General features: G+C 42.6%; 1 protein-coding gene and 1 pseudogene across 2 annotated transcripts in view; both read right to left on the minus strand.

Annotated features, from left to right (window-relative positions):
• Positions 1–25010, minus strand: part of LOC146712423 (ribonuclease inhibitor-like) — a 121125-nt gene that overhangs the window by 11884 nt on the left and 84231 nt on the right. The window lies entirely within an intron of this gene.
• On the minus strand, positions 1720–19335 carry LOC146712424 (protein NLRC3-like; annotated as a pseudogene). The gene is made up of 7 exons (XR_014916968.1): positions 19280–19335; positions 13617–13748; positions 13440–13532; positions 12575–12676; positions 5330–5571; positions 3422–5213; positions 1720–1909 (listed from the first exon to the last, which is right to left on the minus strand). The product of XR_014916968.1 is annotated as a protein NLRC3-like (transcript).

Below are 25010 nucleotides of genomic sequence, written 5' to 3' on the forward strand. Positions count from 1 at the left end.
AGAATGAAAGATGTAAGTTTATTAGACAAAGTGCTTGAAATCATTCAGTGTTTCATCATCTGTTCAGAGCTGAAGAAGGTTCAGAATGTAGAAGTTTAGAAAATGGAAACTCCAAACAGCTGAAGCCAACAGGAAGCAGCTTCAAACAAACACAACAAGAGAAAAAACTCTGAATGTTTCATATTAAAGTCGTACATTTATCATAAAAACAGGACAAAGACTTGAAAAAGTCGTGTTTTTCCTTCCAGGAACCACAAGGCTTCACTTTTAAAGGTGAAGTGTGAAAGAAATGGACATATTTGAAGTCCAACACCTTTTTCCAGTCACATTATTAAAGCAGACAAACTACAAGCTCATTTTCATTCCAACAAGTCATCTTCTGACCTGGACTAACAACACTGGTCTCTATGTGCAGCTGGCTGTGAGACCAGTGCTCAGGGAGCGTCTACAAAGTGCAACACTGAAAGAACATCACACACTCATTTGCTTCCATCATCCAACCTGAAGAGGAAACAGAGACGACTCCCCTTCAAAGTAAAAGCTGCTCCTTTTGGACACAGTATCAAAGAAAGTCTACAGAATAACATAGAAAAGAAAGAAAAAAGTTTTGGTTGTTTTTAAATTGTGCAGAAATGAAACTACACTAAGCTCAATTATGTGACAGACATTTCATCCCATGTCAGTTTGGCCTCATCCTGGGCCGGATTATCCAGCACACACTCTGACCACAGGCCCAGGGGCCACGCACAGCTGGGCTCCATCCAAGAGACAGGAAACAAACCAACACAATAATAAAAAGCACCATGTGATCTTCTTACATCTTCAAGACAAACATAGTAAAAACATGAGCATATTTGTTTCCTGATAAAATGATGTGACAGGTAGAACAGAGTAAAGTGGTGGTGTTACAGCCTTTCTCCCCTCTGCTGCCGAGGCTGTTAGTCTCTCCCAAACTCAGCTACAGGACTTCCAAATGAATGAAAGCAGCAGAAGTGGCTTTACAAATGAAAGAGGAAGAGGAGAAGAAGAGGAGAGGGAGGCCACCCTGACCATCACTCCAGCTGAAAACATCACACTTCCATTAAAGTTGGTGAGGAAATGTTGAGCAGGATGAGCTGCTGGCTAATCTGGAGGCTGTAGCAGCAGCTCACAGTCACAGTGGATTTCCACTCATGAAAAAGCTCTGGCTGCTTCATTTCTCATCTCATATCAGAGACTTTAATGCTTCACTGAAGCTGTACTGTGATGCTTCCATATCCCAGTGAGGCCTCCATAATGATTTCAGCTGTTCTGTACACACACTGTGTGCCCTGTATGGCTCAAAGTCTATGCAGCCTGTTTTTATCTGCTATCATCAGATCTTCATCATCCTCATTCACATCCCTCACACACTCTACAGCCTCATCAGCACTGACTTCATCTTCACTGACTGATGGAGCACAACATGAACCTGTGGAGGCTGAAACACTGTCCTGTCAAACATCTCCCCGTCACCACTCCACTTCTGTCAGCCTTTAAATGAACCCTGCTCAAGTCTGTCACTTCTGTTTGGAGCCAAAAGGAAAAACTGTTGTTCAGTCGTTTGGAAAGACAACATTTCTGAAAGCACTCAAACTTCTTCACATTTGTCTTCAGACACATCCTGAACATTTAGGAACTAAAGAAAGTTTCAAACATCAATCAAAGACCTGAAATATAGAAAAACAACAACAGCCGCAGTCAGTGAACTCACCTCAGAGTCTCCAGTCGACAGTTTGGACTCTCCAGTCCAGCACACAGAAGCTTCACACCTGAATCCTGCAGGTTTTGGTTTCCACTCATGTTCAGCTCTGTCAGATGGGAGGGGTTGGACTTCAGAGCTGAGGCCACAACTTCACAGTGAGACTCTGAGAGTCCACACCAAGTCAGTCTGTGATGATAGAAAATATAAAATGTGTTATTATAAAAGCAGAAAATCTGCATTATAAACACAGACTGAATGTATATGAAGACAAAACAGAGTGAGGTCATAATCTGCTGAATCTGCTCTTCACATCTGTGCTTCAGCTCCTCTTACTGTGTTTGACATGACACAACGATTGAGTCTCTCTCAGACCTGCAGACTTTTAATGAGAATCTTTGTTTGGCTTTAATCTGCAGATGAAGGAGGAAGATGGTGTCACATTTAGGCTTCCATAATGTCCACAGTCTGTCACTGAGATCTGATCCAGAGTCAGAGTGAAGACACACATTTGGACTGTTTCCTGTTTTGACTCCAGAACATTTTGAATGAGTTCAGCTCAGTGAAGAGTTCCAGCTGGAAAGATGATCTCTGTTTGCTACCTGCTGTCAGGTACGACTGTTCACGTCCACACGCAGGAAAAACCTGCTGACTGTTACCAAACGGAGCAGAAATCTCATCACTGGACAATAATGATGAATGAACTCAGAGCTGCTGATATCAGATCTGATTTCAGGGGAACTAAACACAGAAATGATTGGCTCATTTTAGCTTTCTGAGCCATTATCTGCTGGTGTGTCGCTAGTTGGCAGAAAATGATTTGTATTCCTGTTCAGGGCTTCAGTGTTTATGAGTCCAGATCCAGGTGACAGCAAGTCAAAATGATGTTACCTGTCTGTGTCCAGCAGCAGCCTGTATTCACTTTGAATATTGTTATAACCTGACATGGATCAGTTTGTCTTTGATTGGTTTGTAAATGTCACTGTTTCCATTGGACCTGAGTGACGTACAAAGACAGAGAGGGAGAGAAAGGAGAGAGAGGATGGAGTCAGCAAAGAGAGAGCAAACACAAACAGGTGAGAGTGGACAGGTGACCAAGGTCAGCAACCAATCAGAGAGCTTCTGTTTGACCCACAGTCACTGATGATGACTGCACATAACCAAGCAGTGTGTTACTCTGATATCAAATATGGATCCTGCTCTTATAATAATGATCATCAGATGATATTATTGTGTTATTTTGTAGCTGAATACGATGTTTGTGTGATTATCAGTGAAAGAAGCAGTGAGGAGGATGGAGAGAGAGAGAGAGGACAGAGGGTGAAGTTAGAAACACTAAAAGGATTTTTCATGGATTTCATGGATGATTTGAGTGATTTCCAGCAGGACACTTAAACATGTCAGTGGACGTTCTAAAGAACATATTCACTGATATGAAACGTGTCATTGAACAGGATTAATATCAGTGGAAACATGGTGGAAACAGCTGTGACTGCATGGATGTGACACACTTCAAATCTGTTCTCCACTCTTGGATTTGGGATCCATGGAGCTGCTGCTGAGTCTGTACAATAAAGAAATGGTGTGGAAGGTTGCAGCGTACGGACACAAACACTTTGTGGTTACAATCTGATTTTATTTTCAAAATTAAACTACTAACCTACACTGATCAATGATGTTAATGATCACATCTGGACTCACCCAGCCTTTCTGCAGTTCCTCACAGCTGGAATCAGTCTCAGTCGTCCCTGCTCTGATGTGTTGTACTTCAGCAGGTCAAACTCATCCAGAACCTCCTCTGACATCTGCAGCATGAAGGCCAGAGCTGAGCACTGGATCTCAGAGAGTTTCTTCTCTGATCTGTTCTCTGACTTCAGGAACTCTTGGATCTCCTGATGTACTGAGAGGTCGTTCATCTCCATCAGACAGTGGAAGATGTTGATGCTTCTGTCAGGAGAGATTTCATCACTGTTCATCTTCTTCAGGTTGTTGATGACTCTCTGGATGGTTCCTGGACTGATCTCTGTCTGACCCAGCAGACCTACTAAGAGTCTCTGGTTGGACTCCAGACAGAGGCCATGAAGGAAGCGAACAAACAGGTCCAGGTGGCCATTTTTACTCTGGAGGGATTTCTCCATGGCTCGTTTAAGGAAATCATCCAGAGAGGACTCGTTGTATTTTTGTCCCAAGAAGTTCTCCAGCACCTCTGTCTTCCTGGTGGTGTGACAGTGGAACATGTAGACAGCAGCCAGAAACTCCTGAATGCTCAGATGAACAAAGCAGTAGACTGGTTTCTGGAAGATCACACACTCTCTTTTGAAGATCTCTGTACAAACTCCTGAGTACACCGAGGCCTCTGTCACATCCAGACCACACTGCTCCAGGTCTTCTTGGTAGAACATGATGTTTCCTTTCTCCAGATGTTCAAACGCCAGCCTCCCCAGCTTCAGAAGAACTTCCCTGTCAGCCTCCGTCAGCTCCTGTGGACTCGTCTCACGTCCCTCATGGTACTTGTTCTTCTTCCTCTTTGTCTGAACCAGCAGGAAGTGTGAGTACATGTCAGTCAGGGTCTTGGGCAGCTCTCCTCTCTGCTCTGTAGTCAACATGTGCTCCAGAACTGTAGCAGTGATCCAGCAGAAGACTGGGATACTACACATGATGTGGAGGCTCCTGGATGTCTTCATGTGGGAGATGATTCTGCTGGACAGCTCTTCATCACTGACACTCCTCCTGAAGTACTCCTCCTTCTGGGCGTCAGTGAAGCCTCGTACTTCTGTTAGCCTGTCAACACATGTAGGAGGGATCTGATTGGCTGCTGCAGGTCGGGAAGTTATCCAGACGAGAGCCGAGGGAAGCAGATTCCCCTGGAGGAGGTTTGTCAGCAGCTGGCTGACTGATGACTTCTGTGTGACATCAGACAGCAGCTTCCTGTTGGTGAAATCCAATGAAAGTCTGCTTTCATCCAGGCCGTCAAAGATGAACAAAAGCTGAGAGACAGCCAGCTTCTCTGATGTGACCTTCTGTAATGTTGGATGGAAAACATGGAGCAGCTCCAGAAGACTGTACTGCTCATCTCTGATCAGGTTCAGCTCCCTGAATGAAAGCAGAACCACCACACTGACATGTTGGTTCTCCAAGCCCTCTGCCCAGTCCAGAGTGAACTTCTGCACTGAGAAGGTTTTTCCAACACCAGCCACGCCGTTGGTCAGAACCACTCTGATGGGTCTCTGTTGGTCAGGTAAGGCTTTAAAGATGTCCTGGCACCTGATTGGAGCGTCATGGAGGGCGTCCATCTTGGAAGCTGTCTCCAGCTGCCTCACCTCATGTTGGGTATGAACCTCTTCACTCTGTCCCTCTGTGATGTAGAGCTCAGTGTAGATCCTGTTGAGGAGGGTTCTACTTCCTGTTTCATCACTTCCTTCAGTCACACATTCACATCTCCTCCTCAGACTGATCTTATGTTCATCTAAAACCTCCTGGAGACCAACATCTGCTGAAAGAAAGAAAAACAATGAGACTAAAGAGAAAGAAAACTCTTCAATGTCTGAACAACACAAGAAGTCCAGTTTTCAGAAATGAGTCCATCAGCAGACAGATGTTCAGTCTTACTTTGTACACAGCTGCTCTGACTGGCTGTCTGCAGTCCAGCTCTGCTTCTGGATCTTTCTCCACACTGGGGACAGGAGGAGTCTCCTGATGAAGCAGACTGGTCCCAGTATGAGGAGATGCACTGTCTGCAGAACCAGTGTCCACAGCTGGTAGAGACTGGATCCTTCAGGACGTCCTGACACAAAGCACAGCAGGACAGCTGCTCCTCCTCACAAACACCACTCCTCTTCCTCTTCCTCTCTCTGTGAACACATTTCTTCATCACTAAAACATTTACTGTCAGTGAAAAACATCCAGATGTGACCAAACTGCAGTTCCTCACAGTTCCTTTGATGTCATCAACACTAATGAGCTGCTCTTCCTGTCTGCCTGTCTCATTAAACACTGAGTGATGAATACAAACTCAACACTTCCTGCAGACTTCCTGACTTCACAATAAAAGCTTTCCATCAGAGAGACAGTTATGACTTTCACTGTTTTACAGCCGCAGTGTGCAGATTATCTGGGTCAGTTCACTCTGAAGCAGCTTAGAAGTGTCCGTGTAGAGCCGTGGTCTGACACACAGAGACTTCTGATTTTCTCTGTTTAAACAAACATGATGAAGATGAGCAGGTTTCTCTTCTAGTATAAACTCTGTGTCTCTCTGGCTGGCTCATGATGGCTTTTCAGGTTTTATGTTTTGCTCTCTCCTGCTAGCGTTTTGCCTGCCTGGGTGGAGCTTGTAATGGCCTCTCGCTCTTGGTCCACCCAGTTATGATGATTACACCACCTGTTGCTGACTCACCTGGGCTTACCGGTAACCATTTAACGCTGCGGCATGGAGCAGTTTGTCGCTGGGACATTGACCCTCCTGTGTTCATGATCTCAGCTCTTTGCTAAGAAATCTCTCTCTAAATTCACCAGTTGGGTTAACTTTGTGTATACTTTGAGTAAATATTTCCCCGGACCTGGTTACAGACGCTTACCTGTGACTCCCGTGTGTGGCTGTGTGAGTGGAGAGCAGGACAAGAGTGACTGAAGAGGAGTGAGAGTGGACTCCCTTCCCTCTTTTCCCTGGAATCCTGGACCCCCTCCCCAACTCACTGTACATATATAGAGCACTGTGGTTCACCCCTTTGGTAAATAAACTGTCACCTTTTTGTTTGTCAGAACTCAGTCTGTGCTTGAGTTCCTCTGTTAGCCATGACATTTTGTTGGTTCTCTCTCTTCAGGTCCCTGTAAGTGTTTGATCTAAAACATTATATTTATTCTGCTTTGATTGTTTTGTGTGCTGAGGGACATTGTTGCATGATCCACTTTTTCTTATCACTCAAATATCCTGATACTTTCAGAAAGTTGGAGAGCTCTCCTGGCTTGCTTAGTCTTTGCTCTGTACTGCAGTACTTCCACTGGTTTCACTGGACAAGTCTGCATGTGAATCTACAACTGATCTGACATTGTGGCACAAACACAGTAAACAAACACTACGAGCACCTTGTTTCATGTGCAGTGGCTTTCTTCTCATTCTGTTACTGAACACTGTATGAAAAGCCTCTCACTGCCAGCATCCTTCCAGCCCCACGACAACAAGACCAACTCACATCTTCACAACACCAAGAATTTTTCCCCTTTTCTTTGGAGAAACTGAGAAGCCAATAGGATTGTAGCTCAAACTTGGCCACAGTCCTGCTTCATCACTGCTCACTCCTACCTGTGTTGGTGCTCAGTGGACAGTCATTAGGGTTGCCAACTCCCTGAAAAATAAATAAGGGGCACCTCGTGGCCAGGGCCGGGCAACCTAGTTGTCTTCACCCTTCCCAGTGTGGTAGCTCTTTTTTGTGTGTGTGAAATTATTTTTTAACCATTTGACTTGAATTTGATTTAAGCAGATGCATATTCTTTGTGATATGACCATATGAGAAACAAATGATCATTTGGCCATTTATTTTTAGCTCAAAATGACAACATTAACACAGTAAAACAGGTCTCTTTCTTAAACAGAAGCCTGTCATGCTTAACTTTTGAGAATATAAGTAAATCTTTCTTTAAAAGAACTCTGTCCTGCTTAACTTAAAATTATATAAATTAATAGAAAACAATAGAACGAAAAATATTCTTGTAACAGTGCACATTTAGTGCATTTAGTACAATTGGCTTCAGTTGAGGTATTATTTCAGCTTTTCTAAAGCTAATCAGCTGCTCCTGTTTGTAAACCCACTTGTTCCCATGATTACACATCATAACTCATCATCATTATTCATCTATGTATTACTTTTATGTATTAGTCATCTATTTGTTGTAATCATCTATCCTTGCAGTTGTTTATTACACAAAATAAATTATATTATCACACTTCTGGCCACATAGCGCTGATATTCACTGCACATGCCCATATTAACCTTAACCAGAGGGTTTAAAAAACAAACCAGTGTTTACTAGGGGTGCAACGATACACAAAATTCACGGTTCGGTTTGGTTCGATACTTTGGTGTCACGGTTCGATATTTTTTCGATACAAAAAAAATGTTCATGCCTTTTTAATTTGTCATTTATTAAAATTATAAATATATATTTTAACTCAAAAGTACAGTTTTTAAATTTAACCCTAACCCTTGTGCGTGTTTTTTATTTTGACAGCGAATGCGCACCTGCGGACCACTTATGTGCAGCCCTGGTTATTTAGCTCATCATATTGCAGCCACAGAAATTATTTTGTCCATGAAACCATGAAGCTGCACTTTCTTTTTGCCTTATAGTCTGATTTGTCATAACTTCTCCGTTTTGTGGTAAGCTTTTCTTTGGCTGTCACTTCTTCACCCTGACCTGTCTTATTTGGCTCAGCAGAACTAAAATATATATCTGTCTGTGAAGGTTCTCAGTCATCCAGGTCATCGTAGTCAAATATATATCCTGCTGCTTTTACACACGCACTCACATAAGCTCAGCGATTCTCTGCGCGATCAACCTCTCACATGTTTAAGCTTGCTGCGTGAGATTTCACTTGTCATGTTTGCATAGTAAGCTAACAATTAATAAGACGATGTCAGAGGAATTGGTGCACAAATTATCATCACTCACAGATCAGTGCTGTCGCTCTCTATACACAGTTTGCGCGATTGCAAAGTGAAAGCAAAAAAACAAGCGCAAATTCAAACGCGATTTCAATATGTCACATATTGATAGTGGCTCACCGATGCCAATGACATAATTACCCAGCTACATTTCTGAAAGCTTTTTCCTTCCTACAATAGCCCGACGGGCAGGGAAGAGATAGATTTTGGTAGCCCGACTGGAAAAATCGCTAGCTCCAGGACGTCGGGCTAGCGATTTTGCGAGCCCTGTATCTGATTGAGGAATCACTCATCTTTGGAAAAGAGAGTTTATTACAGAGAAATGTCTCTTTCCAAAATAAAAGCTATACTATCCGCTTCTTCTGGGCTATATTCTCAGCAGCATAGGAGGATCATGTGCTAACAGCTGTCTAAATGACTCGGCTAAAGTTAGTAGCATGCTTGCTTTTTTTTGTCTGCTTCCACTTGTCTTTGCACTAGGATGATGTCGGTGTAAATGTGCAGTCATATTCGTTGTGTTCCCACTAGTGCTTTCAGGTTAATCTCGTTGAAATGACCTTAACGCCACAACACAGCAAATCTCCGTTAACGAGCTACCGCCGATCGCCCCGTGCATGGGGCTAGACGGCCAACACGTTAACGAGCTAACTGCGCTAACACACTAGTTCCCACCCATGTAATTAAGCATTGCGTGGCACATCCAACATACTGTTTTACTTTAGTCCATGACTCGCTTACCTTCAGGGTCATACGTCACATGAAAACCAAAATAATTCCAAACGCCAGATCTGAATGTTGCAAGGAGAGCTTAACTTCTGTCTCGCTAGCTTGCCCTGCGCTCTTCCTTCTGACTATGCTGTCTGTGTTGAGCGCTCAGTGGATCTGCGCTGGACAGTGCAGCCTAGGCGGAGTAGTCGAATGCAGATTCACTGAGCGCTCAACACAGACAGCATCGTCAGAAGGAAAGTTGATAAAATAAATTACAAATGTTGTATTGTTCGATACATATGCATACCGAACCGAAAGCACTGTATCGAACGGTTCAATATCGATACGAATATCGTTGCACCCCTAGTGTTTACATACCATATCTGCTTCTGCCGTGGCCTGGTGGACAAAAAATTGGTTAAGGGTTCCCCGAGCTTTCACGCCCCTCATGTTCTTCATGTGCCCCCACCATTAGAAGCATGCCTATGGAAAAAGTGCGCCGGCACACAGTGCAGTGCGCTTTATAGGTGTTATGGTGACCTTTTCCAGCCAGGTGTTTCCCTTTTCCCATTCCTCCCTGTACTTTTGCAGCCTTTTTTCTTTCTCTGAGGGGAACAAACATTGCTGCTCTAATGCTGGGCTCACACTGTGCGATTTTTGGCCCATTTTGAGACGATTTTTGAGTCGTGCGACCGATTTGGTGATCGGCCCGATTTTGGCCTTCATCGTGCATCGTGTAGTATACGTGGGGTAACGAAAGCGATTAACACCTCGAGCAGCTCCCGATCATCAATCGCTCGTGAGCCGTTCACACTGCTCACGCGCAAACACGTAAACGTCGGTGAAAAAGACGGAGCAGCACGGCTGTGCAGCGTGTGATCTGGACACAAGCGATGGAGGCACAACTTGTAGAACTTTGGAAAGCTCATCCGAGCCTTTTCGATGTGGCATCACAAAATGATCACGACCACAACAACCGTGAAAATAGTTGGATTTACACTGCTGCTCAATCACAGCTGCCTGATTAATGTTTTTCATTAGCAATTTAGCAAAGTTGATGGTGGTGGTTTGTGTGTCTGTGTGAGTGAAAGACAGAGAGAGCGACAGATTTTCTGTTATAACCTTCATTTTATGGAGGCACAGTGTGAGCACTCAGGTCGCATCAGAGCATCGGGCGGTATAGTGTGAGACCTGCATCGTGACCTACCAACTTCTAACCCCTGCGAGTCAATCGTGCAGTTTGAGCAGGAGCTGAATAACGTGACTGAAAAAATCACACAGTGTCTGCCCATCTTTAGGTGTACTGTCGTCCGAGACTTGCACCGCAGTGTCGGCGTTTGTTTCCCTGTTGGCCATGCTTCTTGTTATGGTCATCTGTTGTCTTCCGGTATTTTCTCCGCAAGCGACCTTTCCTTGACCAATGAGATGAGCGGTAATCTGAATTGTCATACTCGAATTGTCATAAGTGTGCTGTCAGCTCATTGACAGCACACATCTCCTGCTTTGGCTCCTGCTGAGCCAAAGCAGGAGAGGGGCTGGAATTATGCTTTCAAACAAAGCGTTAATTCCATTAACATTTATAGACTACTTTTGATTCTCACTGTATTACGGGACAAAGTGCGTCCCTTATTAGCTCAATACGGGACGTGTACTTTTGTTTCGAAATACGGGACGATTCCGTTTTTTAAGGGACGGTTGGCAACCCTAACAGTCATAGCCTGCTGCTAGCATGAATGCTAAACGTACTGCTGTGGATGATCAGCAGAAAAAGATGTTGTCAGTTTGACTTTTTGCTGTATTTAAAGTGTTTTTCTCAGTTCATCTGTATTCAAAGTGCATTCGGGGCTTTAGCTGACAGCTCTTTGTGCTAACAAACTAAACTCTCTTAGTTTAAGCCAGCAGACTTTACCAAACACAAAGCCTGCTGCTGCCTCCATGGGTTAGCTTGTGTGACTGGTGTTTGCACCAATGAAATCTAAATCACACTAATGTGTCCTCCAAGGTGTTTGGTGGGAGCACTGAGTGAAACATAAGAGCTCTGGTTAAGCCTCATCAGCTGGATAGGCTGTCCACCCTAGTCCAGGCTTTAACTCAAATCTCTGATTGGCTTTCTAACAATTACCTTGTTAGAACAAGACAGAGACCATGATCATAGCTCCTCCTGATCTATATTCTAAAATCAGTCAAGTTGTTGCCCCTTTCTGTTCTTCTGCTGAGCCAAATATTCGAAATCTTGGAATAATATTTGACTCTTCTTTGGGCCTTGACTCACATGTAAAGTCTCTGTCTCGTTCCTGGTTCTTTCATTTAAGGAATATTTCTAAACTGCGACATATGGTCTCCTTAGCTGAACTGGAAAAAATTGTCCATGCATTTGTGTCATCGCGTTTAGATTATTGTAATTCTCTGTTTACCAGCTTGGATAAATCATCTCTTTCTCGCCTCCAAGCTGTACAAAACGCAGCAGCCAGACTACTAACTCGCTCTACCCAGCGAGCTCACATCACTCCTATTTTATGTTCTTTACATTGGCTCCCAATAGATTTTAGAATTCGTTTTAAATGATTGTTTTAACGTACAGAGCACTAAATGGCCCCAGATTATTTATCCAAGCTTCTCACTAAATACACTGCTGCTCGCTGTCTCTGCTCACAGACTCAGAGTTTGTTGGTTGCTCCCAGAACACGTGTGAAGACGAAAGGGGGCGGAGCCTTTCAGTCTGTGGCACCAAGGCTGTGGAACAGTCTACCTCTACAACTACGTTTGGTTGACTCTGTGGGATCCTTTAAAAAACAGTTAAAAACTTTACTGTTTAAACAAGCTTTCTGTTGACCAATGCTGTTTACATTTTTATATTTTTCATTTACATTTAAACTCTATATTGTGTATATTGTGCATTTTGCTATTTATCGTACTGTTTATTTTAATCTCTGTGTGCAGCACTTTGTGACTACCTGTCTATGAAAAGCGCTTAATAAATAAACTTTACTTACTTACTTACTAAAATAACAAACAGGGCTGTGAGAGCAACTGAAGTGATAAAAATACTGTTTAAAGATAAAAAACACTTTGATGTTCTCTCGTCACCTAACAAAGTCCAAACCCTGTGAACTATTTTAGCTTTAATAATTGTGGATTCAGGTATCCTGAACCCATCTTTGGACATTTGTAATTAAATATTTTAAAACTCCATCAGAGACTCCTGATGTGGCTGTTTGGAGAAGGAAAAGAGGGACAAAGTGGAGCATTGAGCTGAGGCTTCATTCACTGCAAACCTACAGTTATGTTTTCTTATTTCTGCTGTTTGCATGTTCACAGCTGAAATAAAGCTGCCTCTTTGACTTCATCCTGTTGTGTTTGGGTCCAATCCTGCCTGCCACACAGCGCTACAGGACAAAGTCTAATATTTTTATCTTTTTAATGAATCTTTGGTCATATTTATCCAGGAAAACACAAACATGTAAAGGAGTCATCACAGGTCTCTGACCTCGTTGGTTCAGGTTCAGCACTGAACTCTGGAGGGTAATCTTTGGACCAGTCACTCCTCACAGACGGACAGCTGGATCCTGCAGACTGTGACCTCTGACCTCTGCAGACACAAACATGTTTTATTCAATGATCAATTCTCTGATAAAGTGATTGAAGCAGCTGTGATCACACAGACTGCAGATAATGCAGCTGCTTCCTGTCAGCAACAGTCCTCTTAGATTAGAGTTCAGCTTTTTACAGGAAAACAAATGTCCCTGAATGCAACAGTGAGACACAGTCTGCCTGTGTGGCTGTGATAGCTGCCGTTAGGAGCGCTCATGTGTTTGCAGTTAGATGAGGAGATGTTACCATCATGGACACGTTAACAAATCCTGCAGCATCACGTGGCACAAACACTTTGTGTTCCTGTCATCTGCAAGCAACAGGAAGTTCATTAATAAAGGCGGGATGGAGACGTGCCTGTGATGGTTCTCCTTCATCCAGCTGTTACACACATCTGGGCTCACACGACGAGCCTTTGTCTAATACAGCAGCTGCTCTCTGAACACTTTTCTGAAGAGGAGCTGCACAAACCTTTGTTTGCTTTCTAGAGCAGTGTATCAAAGTCAAACTACCCACTGCTAGCAGCCGTTTCTATCATAGTTTAGGATCCAGATGTGTGAGGTCTGAATTTACACCTCTGATTAAAATACATAGTTAAAAACAGCCAATTGAGTCCAAATGTGTCTTAAACCAGATAAACTGACAGTTACAGCTGAGCCTGTGTGTCCTTGGAGACACTGCTCTGCTACAGAGATGCATTTTAGAAACCAGGAAACATCAAAATCATTTAAATCAGAGAGTTCTTGTTACTAACAGCTCACCTCTCTGCAGCAGAGACTTTGAAATCAATGAAGTCATCTTTAGACACGTCACTCTTACAGGACACACTTCTGGGTGGAGGTCCAGGCTGGTTCCTGTGAATAATGATGGAGCAGTGATGTGAGTGCTGAGCTGTGACATGGAGAAGAGTCATGGACAGTTAGAGATGGTCATCTCACCTCTGAGCTTTGGTCTGGCTCTCATGTTCCCCACACAGAGTGCTTTTAGAGGGAGGGACTCCCTCCTCTCTGTCCTCACACTGATCCATGCTGCTCAATTCACATCAGCTCACACACACTTTCTACCTTCACCTGCAGAGGAAACACAAATCATTCATGTGCACATCAACTGAGAGCTGCAGAGGTCGTGTCTGATGTGTTGGACTAACATCTATCTGAGACGCAGCTTTCATCAGTTCACTACAAAAAGTGTCACAGAGCCGAGTTCAGCCTCCAAATCCTCCATTACTGTAGTCCTACAAAGCAGCAGGTCAAACATGGCTGCAGAGAGCAGCTTTATGTCAGTAACCATGTCCAGGACCGAGCTGACTGCTTACAGAGTTCATACTCTAACTGCTAGCTGCTCTGCTAGCTAAGCTAACTCAGTAACAGTGACTCTGACAGCAGTTACTGTGGAACAGCGGCCGAGCTCAGGACACATTCAGTGTGTTTAGTCTGAGTCCTGGACTCTGATCCAATGGATTCAATCCAGCTCAGAGTTTCATGTGTTCATCAGAATAAAATACATGTACTAATATAGCAGAAGTAATGCTCTGAATGCAGGACTGTAATGGAGGATAAACAAGCCTGAAAGAAACATTCAGTTCATGTATTTGTAGACAGTGGAGCAGTTTTTAATACTGCAGCTGTTTCCTTCACCTGTGTGTGTGTGAGCCACACCTTCATGTGCTGCTTTAGAAATATGTGGTCTGACTGCTCAGACTGAGTCTAGGAGGAAAGTTCACACGCTGGAGAAAGTTTTGTTCCTAACTTTGTCAGAGTTCGGCTCCAAAGACAAAGAAGACGGAGCTCACAGTCTGTAGATGGTCCTCAGTGTGTGTGTGAAGCCAAGAGAGCACACAGGAGTGTGTTTATGTCAGCAAATCAGTGTGTGTGAAGAGTCTGAGGGAGTGTGTGAATGAGACTAAACACTGAAACCAACAGTCCAAGAAAAGCGTCTGGATTTCTTTAACTTTAACTCAATTAAACTTACTTAAGACTAATCAATAATCTACGACCAATAATATTAGATTGGTTGTAGATCTACTGGATTCTAATCACTTAATTGAAGATGATGGTGTGATTCTTTTTGTAGACTTTTATAAGGCATTTGATATGGTCGAACATCCTTTTATTTTAAAAGCTCTACCCTATTTTTCTCAAAGGTTTCTGGTTTGTACCTGAATATTAAAAAATGGGAATAATTAACTATTCATGATTGTGACCTAGTAGCTATTAAAACTGACATTAAATATTTGGGTGTTATAATGTCAAAGAACACAAATAATAGAGAAAATCTAAATTTTGAGCATATTACCCAGAAATCTAAAAAGATTTTAAACAGCTGGCTACAAAGACACCTCTCCATCTTTGGACGTGTCTTGCTTACTAAAACAGAAGGTATCTCTTGATTGATTTGTCCATCACAATGGTTATATGTTTCCAATAGTCTAATCAATAATATAAATCGAATTAATTTCAATTACATTTGGAGAAACGAGCAACATTATGTTAGGAAGAAAGATATAGTGAAGTCATTTGAAGAAGGAGGTTTGAATGCGATAGATTTTGAAGCAATGATGGTTCTATCAAACTCAAATGGTTGCAATCTTTCATAAATATTTCAAACAGTATTTGGTTTTATTTCCCCAAAGTAATTTTGGAGAAGCTGGGTGGCATTGAATTTCTTATAAAGTGCGACTTTGAAATTTCCAAATTAAATTATCCAATTTTCACAAACAGGTTCTCCAGTACTGGAAAATGATATACAAGCATATTTTTTCTCCACATACAAATTTGATTTGGAACAACAGATGTATACGATGAAAGAAAATCCATCTTTTCTAAGGATTGGATGGATCATGGCATTTGGACGGTTTTACACCTTTTAGACAATGACGGAAATGTGTTAACATATAACAAATTCATAGATAATTATGGCATATCATGTACTCAGAGTAAATTCATTACAGTTGTGAAAGCTAGTGATGGCCCGCTTGAAGCTGACGCTCCGGAGCGTGTGTCGAAAAAAACAACACACTGGTTCAGAAGCACTGTGTCGAGGCTTGCTTCGTTTGGCAAAAGTCACGTGACCAGTGACGTCCGAAGCTTCATTATGCACGTAACTGCTTCGGTACCTGATTCAAACAGATATAAGGAAGTGAATCATCCACGGGATTCGTGGAGTGTGTTGATGGTGACAGATAGCGACGAGGTGATCATTCCACTGACAGATATGGAGCCAGCGAGGAAGAGAGGACGTTCTGGCGTGTGGGAATATTTTGAGTTGATTTTGCTCAATTCATTTTATCTGCCGAAGTGAAAAACTTGAAATGTCCAAAATCATGTTTTCATAATGTAAATATCATTACAGCATATGACTTTAGGAACACTTCCATGTGAATTAAAGCTAATGAAGACTACAAAAATGTATTTGACACTATACGTACATTACATTGCTACAGTTTAGAAAATCATTTTGTTTATTGTTTTTGGGTGATAGTCTGCAGGACCCAGGGATACCTGCATATCTACCAGCTTGCAGTGTGGTTCCTGCACTCCACAGCCTCTTCTGTTCCATGCAAGTGGATTTTCTCCAGGGCAGGAGAAACTATTTCTAAGAAAAGAAACAGACTCAGCCAGCGCACAGTAACACTAATCCTCTTTTAAATGTAAATAACAAAAGGGCTACCTGACATAGATCATGTTTTTACTTTGCAAGTTCTTAATTAGGGGTGGGTTTTGATTATCGCTTTTCTGATTACAATCCATACTAAATTGAATAAAGTGATATTGATTCATTACAATCCCGTGTCGATTTGTAAATTAACGTTATTATGCCTGAAACGCCAGCATCTCAGGTTAAACCTCACAACATGTCGTCAAACACCATACAGCTAAAACAGTAACTGGGAGCAGGTTTACGGATTCTGCATACAAACGTGAACACAGAGCGCGGACCCGACGCGTCAGAGTCAGATTTTGATGTGTTGGCGGGTCCGCGCTGTGTTTGCCTCTTTTTTCTTCGCTGGCTTCTGCAGCTGCAGGTTTCATAACTCTCTGTTTACATCTCTAATTAAGTCTCACATGTGTCAGCTTTCTTTTAATAGATACGAAATTATGGATATATAGGCTACTGTTAAATGATCAGAATTGTAATATTTCTGACTGAGGCAAAACTTTCCAGATTCCAATCAAATTGAATCGGATCCTGTATCGAATCAAAATGATTCTACAAATCAGTAACGATGCAGCCGTACTCAGCCCCCTAAGCATTTTCCCTTTCCAGTTCACAATCAATCCCACCCCTAGGTCAAAAATATGTATAGGAATTGGCCTAATCTAATATTTTGTATGAACCTGTCCAGCTGTCCAGTGATTAAATGACAAGTAGATGGAGGCAGGACTCCACAGCAGGGGCATACTCCATAATGTGCTGTGCATTCTCATATGTATATTATATATATTGCTCACTTATTGTCAGTGTTGGGGAGTAACGGAATACATGTACCGCCGTTACGTATTTAGAATACAAAATATGAGTAACTGTATTCCGTTACAGTTACCGTTTAAAAAGGTGGTATTCAGAATACAGTTACTTTGTTGAAATAAATGGATTACACTGCGGTACTTTCCTGTTTCATTTTGTCGCGGGTCAGGACTGGTTGGGTTTTGTTTGACAGCTACGTTCTGTTGTTCCAGGCGGCAGCGTTACGGTTGCCATGGTTACAGGGCGACGCTCTCTCTCTCTCTCTGCGACTGTGTGTTTCCTGGGTGAGAGAGCGCCTTTTCGTTGTTGTTGTTGTGCTAAGCTAACAGGCAGAATGCTACAAGCATAGCTCTAAAGAATGCAGCATCATGGGCAGTATAGTCCGTGTTGCAGGGAGAATGGACCGCCATACACGTTATGTGTCTGTGAGCGCGAGGAGGGAGAAAAAGGCGAGTGGAAAGGTACGAGTTGTCGTCGAGGAAAAACGGGAGCTGGAAGCATGTAAATATAATAATAACCACTGCAGCCAAGAAGAGAGCCTGACGAGCCCAGTTGTAAGTAAGCTATTAAGACTCGACTGTACACTGTGTTCGTGTTTTCCTCCGAAAACAATAAGTTCCGTTGGAGCAGTCTTTCAACGCCTCTCTCTGTCTCTCGCAAGAAAAGTTGACCCACACAACAAAGTAAAGCTATTTTTCGGCTATGAGCCGACAGGGACCCCGCCGCATTAGTCAGAGGTCCCTTTACTACAGTTCGGAGTCGCGGACCTTCAGTAATAGTAATAAATCACACAGCAATAGTACATTCACGTTGTTGTAAAAAGCACGATAATATATTAAGTAATCCAAAGTATTCAGAATACGTTACTCTCATTGAGTAACGTAACACGTTACAGAATACATTTTGGGGCATGTATTCTGTATTCTGTAATGGAATACATTTTAAAAGTAACCTTCCCAACACTGCTTATTGTATTTACCAACATCAAGGAGTTATGAGCAAAGAAAGGCCACACCATAGTGCATGTTTAAATAGGGAAAGTTTATTGATCAAAATGTATTACGCAGATACGCATTACATTTTTTTCAGCCCCCCAATCGAGAAAACAAAACCAATTACATGTTCAAAGCAACGGAACGGTGGCCCAATATCAGAGAGAACTCCACTCTTGAGTGAGCAGTGATGCTTGAGCTGTCCGTTTTATTTTGCAGATTCAAGCTGCTCTTCAAAATTTTCACCACCAGATGTCACCGGAGAGGACTGTGTTGAAAAGCTTCGAGTAATGAACCGTTTTTCAATACAAGCTTCAGTGCTTCAGAAAGCTTCATTTGGCCATCACTAGTGAAAGCCATTCCCCCTACAATGATTCAGATGTCTTCCCCAGATTGAACAACAACCTGTCAACAACATGCTGAGCTGTGACTCTTCTTCCCTCTAAAGTCCTGGTGTTAACACTCACCCTGCATCAGCTTCACCTATTTTTAAATTGTTTTTACTTTTCAAACCGACGGATCATTTGAAGCCAACCATCGGAAAACCGCTTCAGCTGTGTTTGATGTTTATGCTACAGCCTGTTTACCAATATAATCAATATCAGATATCAGAGCAACAGAAACCTCGGTGATCAGGACGCTGGGACTGAGAACAGGAAGTGGCTCAAACGTCACAGTTTCATAACGTCACCCTGAACTCCACTCACGGAGTTTCTGTCGCCATTGTAGTTTTTAAAGTCCCGTGATAAAGGCGGGTCTTTCTGTGAATCCGCACGCTCATTGGCTAATAGCTCGAGATTGACACATCGTTATCCAATGAGCGTGCGGGAACTTCCGACATAAAGTTGTTTTCTTTGAAAAAGCAAAGTCTGATTATTTTTGCCTCCACTGACGGAGCCTGTTGTTCCCGCCACAGAGACACAGTAATGTCAGAGCGGTGTTAACACTCACCCTGCCTCAGCACAGCTCTCACTCTCCTCCTGCTCTCTCACACTAAACGGAGGCTCAGCTAAACTCACTTCCTCTCTACTTACAGGAAACCAGCGGAGAGGAGCCGACCGGCCTCACATTTCACCCACAGACACGAACAGCGTGGAATTATTTTATGTCATAAGAAGAAACATATTCACGTTAACACTCACCTGCCTCAGCTCCACCTTCGTCCTCCTGCTGCTCCGAACGGAGGCTCAATACTTTCACTTTCACTGCTGCGCCCTAAACACAGAGGATGCTGGGACTTGTAGTTGTTTCCTTCCGGTGCGGTCTTCCTCTTTGTTTGTTTGTGTTTGTGTTCAAGTTATTTCGATCATGTAAACATCAACAGAACACGTGAAGCCACACAGAGTTTGTATGTCGAGGTGGGTAGGAGGGTTTGAGGGTTTGAGGAGGGGTCAGAGGGAAGGGGTCTCGGCAGTTGCAGGATCTCTAACATTAGAATCTAAAAATGTGTCTCATATAGGTGTTATTTTGGTACTTTACACATCACACAGTTTCAACAACTCCTTATATGGTACAAGTTCCTCTTTTCTTTCTGGCTTCCTGTATTTATTAATATGCTTGTATATTTCTACACTAACTTCCTGTTTTTCAGTCTGGCTGAGCACTTAGTTTGTGAGTCAAAAGTGGCCTTGCTTTACAAACCTTCATTATTAAAGTACATAAAACTATATAATCAGAAAATAAGCACTAAGAATATATTAATTACATGACAGTTCTTCCCTTTTCGTGTTTCCTAAGAAACACACATAATTCCTGATTTATCCCATTAAGTTTACTTGCATGTTAAAAGGCTAAAATATAACAAAAGAGATTATGCTAAACAAAATGAAACCTTTCAATTGCCCAACCCTATCTGTCCCCTCAACGGGTTGTATGTTTTCAATGTTTCATTATTATTCCGTCATAATTACTTCTATCCACAACAAATAAATCAAGCTCAAAGACAGCACCTGTGAAATGTGAAATGTCCTAAATCTACTTCCCACACCCCCTTTTTTACCCAGAATCCCAGTTTAAACCCACTTCTGACTTCCCTCAGTGCTCACTGTAAACTGCAGATACAATCAGCTTTTCTGGTAAAAGGTCCTAGATTATTTTGTCAATCTTTGGAAACATCCTCTATAGAGTTAACCCGTTTCATCTTCAAAACTTAGTCCTGGTTTCTTTGCCCCCTTTAACGGGTAGAGCATATCCGGCCTGAATACTGTGTTTGGGCAATTTACATAACATAGAAATCCTGCAACTATTCCTAAAGTCCCTCTCATTACTCTTTATTACTTTTATGCTCACATTTAACCTGTGTCTAACGAGCTTTTAATTTCCTAAACAACACATTTTCTGGAACTATGGTTCTCTGTGCTCTGTGCTTCTTTTGGTTCCCTTTCTCTGGTTGGTTCCTTTCGGTCTCGGGCTTCCAGGATTCTCGCCACCAATGTGGTCGATGTGGTCGCTATTCTAAAATCCTTCTATCCTTTATATTAACTTTACTTAATCTTCACTTAATCTTAATTTACTTGATCTCAATGTTCTTTAGAATAGAATAGAATTCAACTTTATTGTCATTGCACATGCACAGGTACAGGGCAACGAAATGCAGTTTGCATCCATCCAGAAGTGCTTTAGTGATATAGATATATTACAATATATATTAGCAATAATGTAGATATGTAAGTATATTACAGAAATGGGTCTATTATGTTATAATGTACACGGTATGAAGTATGTTGTGAATATTCTATAACTATAAGTATGTACAGGCTGTAGTGAGTACAAGCTATGTACAGGCTATGAACAGGATATAAATATGAAGAACTATACAGAATATGAAATAAATAACTTTACAGAATCTGAGATATACAGCTATACAGAAATGGGAACTATGCAAGTTGTAAACAGTTGTAGGATTAAAGATTATCGAATGTACAGAATGATTATTTACACAGAGCTATACAGTAGTGCAGTTAAGATAAGTGAGGGTGTAGATCGTTTCTACAGAGGCTATATAAAGTGCTAGTGGTTGTGAGTGGTGGTTCAGTCCATGTTATTATTGTGTGTTTGAGGGTACAGTTGTCCATTGTGTGTGTGTGTTCAGTCCATGAGTTTAACGTGGGTCAGATGTCAGGAGGCAGAGTTCAGGAGTCTGACAGCTGTGGGGAAGAAGCTGTTCCGGTACCTGGTGGTCTTAGTCCGGAGGCTCCTGTAGCGCCTCCCAGAGGGCAGGAGGGTGAAGAGTCCATGTGATGGGTGACTGGGGTCTTTGATGATTTTCCCAGCCCTTTTTAGACACCGCTTCCTGTAGATGTCTTTTATGGCAGGAAGTGGTGCTCCGGCGATGCGCTGGGCAGTTTTCACGACCCTCTGCAACGCCTTCCGGTCCGAGGCAGAGCAGTTCCCGTACCAGACTGTTATTCAGTTGGTCAGGATGCTCTCGATGGTGCAACGATAGAAGTTCACCAGGATGTCTGAGGACAGGTGGTTCTTCCTCAGAGTCCTCAAGAAGAAGAGGCGCTGGTGAGCCTTCTTGACCAGCTTGGAGCAGTTGGTCGTCCAGGTGAGATCCTCGGAGATGTGGACTCCCAGGAACTTGAAGCTGCTCACACGCTCCACAGCCGTGATGAGTTGTGAGGGGTGGATTGTATTGAACGCTGAACTGAAGTCTATAAACAGCATTCTGGCGTAGGTGTTGTGAGCAACACTTTTAATTTTATTAAACACACCCAGGGTCAGATATACACCATCACCATATCAGCATAAAAACAGACAGAGACGTTCCTCTTTCTGTCACATTCTTCCATACATGGCAATTTGTTTCACCTTCCAGATGATTCCTGGGGACTTACAATTTCTTGACTCTTCTTCTGTCACTTGTTACTAGGCAGCTCAAATGCAGTTAGAAGCTAAATGAATTCCAGGCCCTCGGCCTGGCCTATGTTTAAATCATTTGTGTTTGTAAGCGTGTATGCGGTTTAACCTTCTGCTGCTCCAAGTCACTTACACAATAGATCATCGGAACATCGTGCCCAATGAAGCTTAAGACTTTGAATAGACTGAGCATCAACTCTTTCACGAGCACAACATGCAATGTGTGTATACAATGATTATAGCTGCACCTTTAATAAAAGTTTTAGTCTAATGCCAGTAGCTTTAATAAACATTTTAATGCAATGTTAATGATGAAGGCTATATTGTAGCAGTAAAGTATTTTCTTTATTCCCACATTCCCTCTCTTGACCTTTCAAAAAGAAAGGTCACCACACTTCGTGTTGTGTCACTCCTCGGCCCATTTGGCCGCTTCTAAGTCCATCAATGGCATCATGGCCACCAGAACCACCGTTCCAGGGTCCACTGCCCTCGTTATTACCTTTTCCAGCAGTCCTCTGGCGCAAGGAATGACAACAACTGCAGGTGACCAGTATCGCTAAAAAGTGGCAGTAGAAAACATTGCAGACATGAAAAACCCCTTCCATTTCCCAAACACTGAGGTCATCCAGCTGTCCAGCGGATTGTCAATTCCCGAGTGTTCATGCATGGTTTTAGACAGAGTTTTCAGCCCCTCCAGAGCTCGGGTTACTGAGCCATCTGGAGCAGTGTTGTTGGGGATAAAGGTACAACACACTGCTCCAAACATGGCACCACACGCCCCCTTTCTTTCACGCCAACAACATGTCTAGGGCCATTCGATTTTGCACTCCCATCAGTGAGGTCGAACCCAACTGTTCTGTGAACCCCTCCATGGCATCTCTGGTCAGGTTAGAGAGTCTCAGCACATTATAATGGACGTAGTTTATGCGATCAACATTCTTATTTGGAGTTATCCATATGAACATACTTTCAAATCCTGAAGCTAGTTGGTCCACTAGTTTATACTCATCTGGAACTCCCCTGGCACTCCTATTGAGTCAATCCAGGTAGGCGAGTTCATTCTAGGGTCATAAGCATGTATCCCCTGTGTCCCTCTCTTTGCCAAAATGTGTCTCTTACGTCTGGCCGCCAATGTGCGTGTGTTGCGTTGTGGTATGGCTTTTACTTTGTTCCCGATTAGCATGAGTGGAGCTCCGAGTCGCACCATTGCACATGTCCCTTCACTTCCCATATGGGCACGAACCAAAAGGGTGTTACGTCCACAATAATAATAGAGCCCACTTCTTGCCCATGGTCCAATTAAAGTGTTCGTTTGACTTACTTTGTTTGTGGTTCTCCCTGTGAGTGTGACAGAGCACCAACTTGGGTCAATCTCTCCCAACTTGTACTTTACCATATCCGTTGAGAATTTAAAGCATGTGTAGTTGTTTCGTTTGGGCATGAATGGTCCTACTTGTGTTTGCTTGTGAATTAGGGGAAATGAGCTGGACAAGATAGTCCAGTTGCCAGTACTCACCGCTTCTCTAGTCATCCGCAACATGCAGTCATAGCCCCACTTGTCCTCTGGATACAGTGGTGCGGGCTCCGTGAACAAACGTGGTCTAGCTGAAGCACAGGCAACACAATCAGATACATGTTGTTCTTTAGCATTTTGAGCCACCCAGTCCAGCCAGAGGTTACTGTCACTGAAGCCGGTGACACGCTCAATCAGGTCCTCAGTCCTAGTGTAATCCACCGTCAGGACTGGTCTCCTGTTTGTTTCCTGCTCCTCTTAATGTAATGGTACATTTTATTTTACTTTATCAGACTTACCCAAAATATATATGCTTTCGTTACTTTGCTCCTGTCTCCCTCCAGTACCAGCTGTTTTAATAATTTACTGTTTTAAAGGGAAAAAACCTTGGTCACTTGGACTAGTCTTTGTAATTATTTTCCTCTATCAAATTTAATTGACTTCTACAGTGGCCTGCTTTTGTTAATGGTAACATGAGTAACATCCAACATTTTCTCCCCTTTAGCATTTGGTATTTCCCCCACTATATAATGTACTACCATAATCTACATCCAGTCAATAAAACAGAATTTTCTCAAAGCAAACATCAGCAACCCAAAATCAGCAGGCCCAGAATTAAGTCTTCCGCTCCTCCTGCTCATGGCAAAAGCAAAGCAAAGCAAAGCAAAGAAAAGCATCCCCTTTCTCTTGCCAGCGTGGTGAATTATTTGTCAGCATTTATTCATCCTACTCTTGGTCCAGTCTTTATCTCAGTGTCCAGTCAGTCCAACCTTTAGTCCACATCGTCAGTCCAGTCACAGTCCAGTCACACGCATTCACACCAGATATTGCTGAGGGTGGAGATTCCTGCGCAAATAATCAGATTCTCCACCCTCAGCAACGTGAGCTCATTCATTTGTTTTATTTTGTTTTGTTTTTTGTTTTTTAGGGAAAGAGTTCTTTATGCTCTTGGACTGGATTGACTCGCTGCAATCATTTTAGACAGGGACTTACAACCTGATCAGGTCCCCACAGGTCAGCTTTTCCTCAGCCAGTTGTAATCTGGAAAAGCTCACCTTATATTTGTTCTCCCGAAAATTTTTACAGCGCTGTTAATTCAATCTTTCAGGCCTGCTTAGAACAAAAATGAGAAAAAGAGAGCTGATTATTAGCTCATCAGAGCATAAAACATCATCACCTGACAGGTTTTCTCTAAGTGCACTGTTACAATGTTAAAGGGCCCAGTTCTAACCATGTCCATGTTTAATAAAACTCCCTCTATTAAGATAAGAAAACAACCCAAACCTAACCGACAGAATCAACCCATCACTAAAACAAAAACCCCAAAAATCTCAATCACAGAAAAGTTTTGCCTCAAGTTCTTCAGCGTCCTGACAGTCTGAGGTCAACTGACATAGTCTCACCTGCTCAATACACAGAAAATCTTGTTAAAAGCTGCACAGTTTTGCAGACCATTGATATTCTCATTAAGCCCTTTTTAAAGACGTTATAACCATCTA

This window comes from Copadichromis virginalis, linkage group LG3 (genome assembly GCF_057382275.1).
Source record: "Copadichromis virginalis isolate Kocher_CV1m ecotype Utaka linkage group LG3, C_Virginalis_male_GT1.1, whole genome shotgun sequence".
NCBI lineage: Eukaryota > Metazoa > Chordata > Actinopteri > Cichliformes > Cichlidae > Copadichromis > Copadichromis virginalis.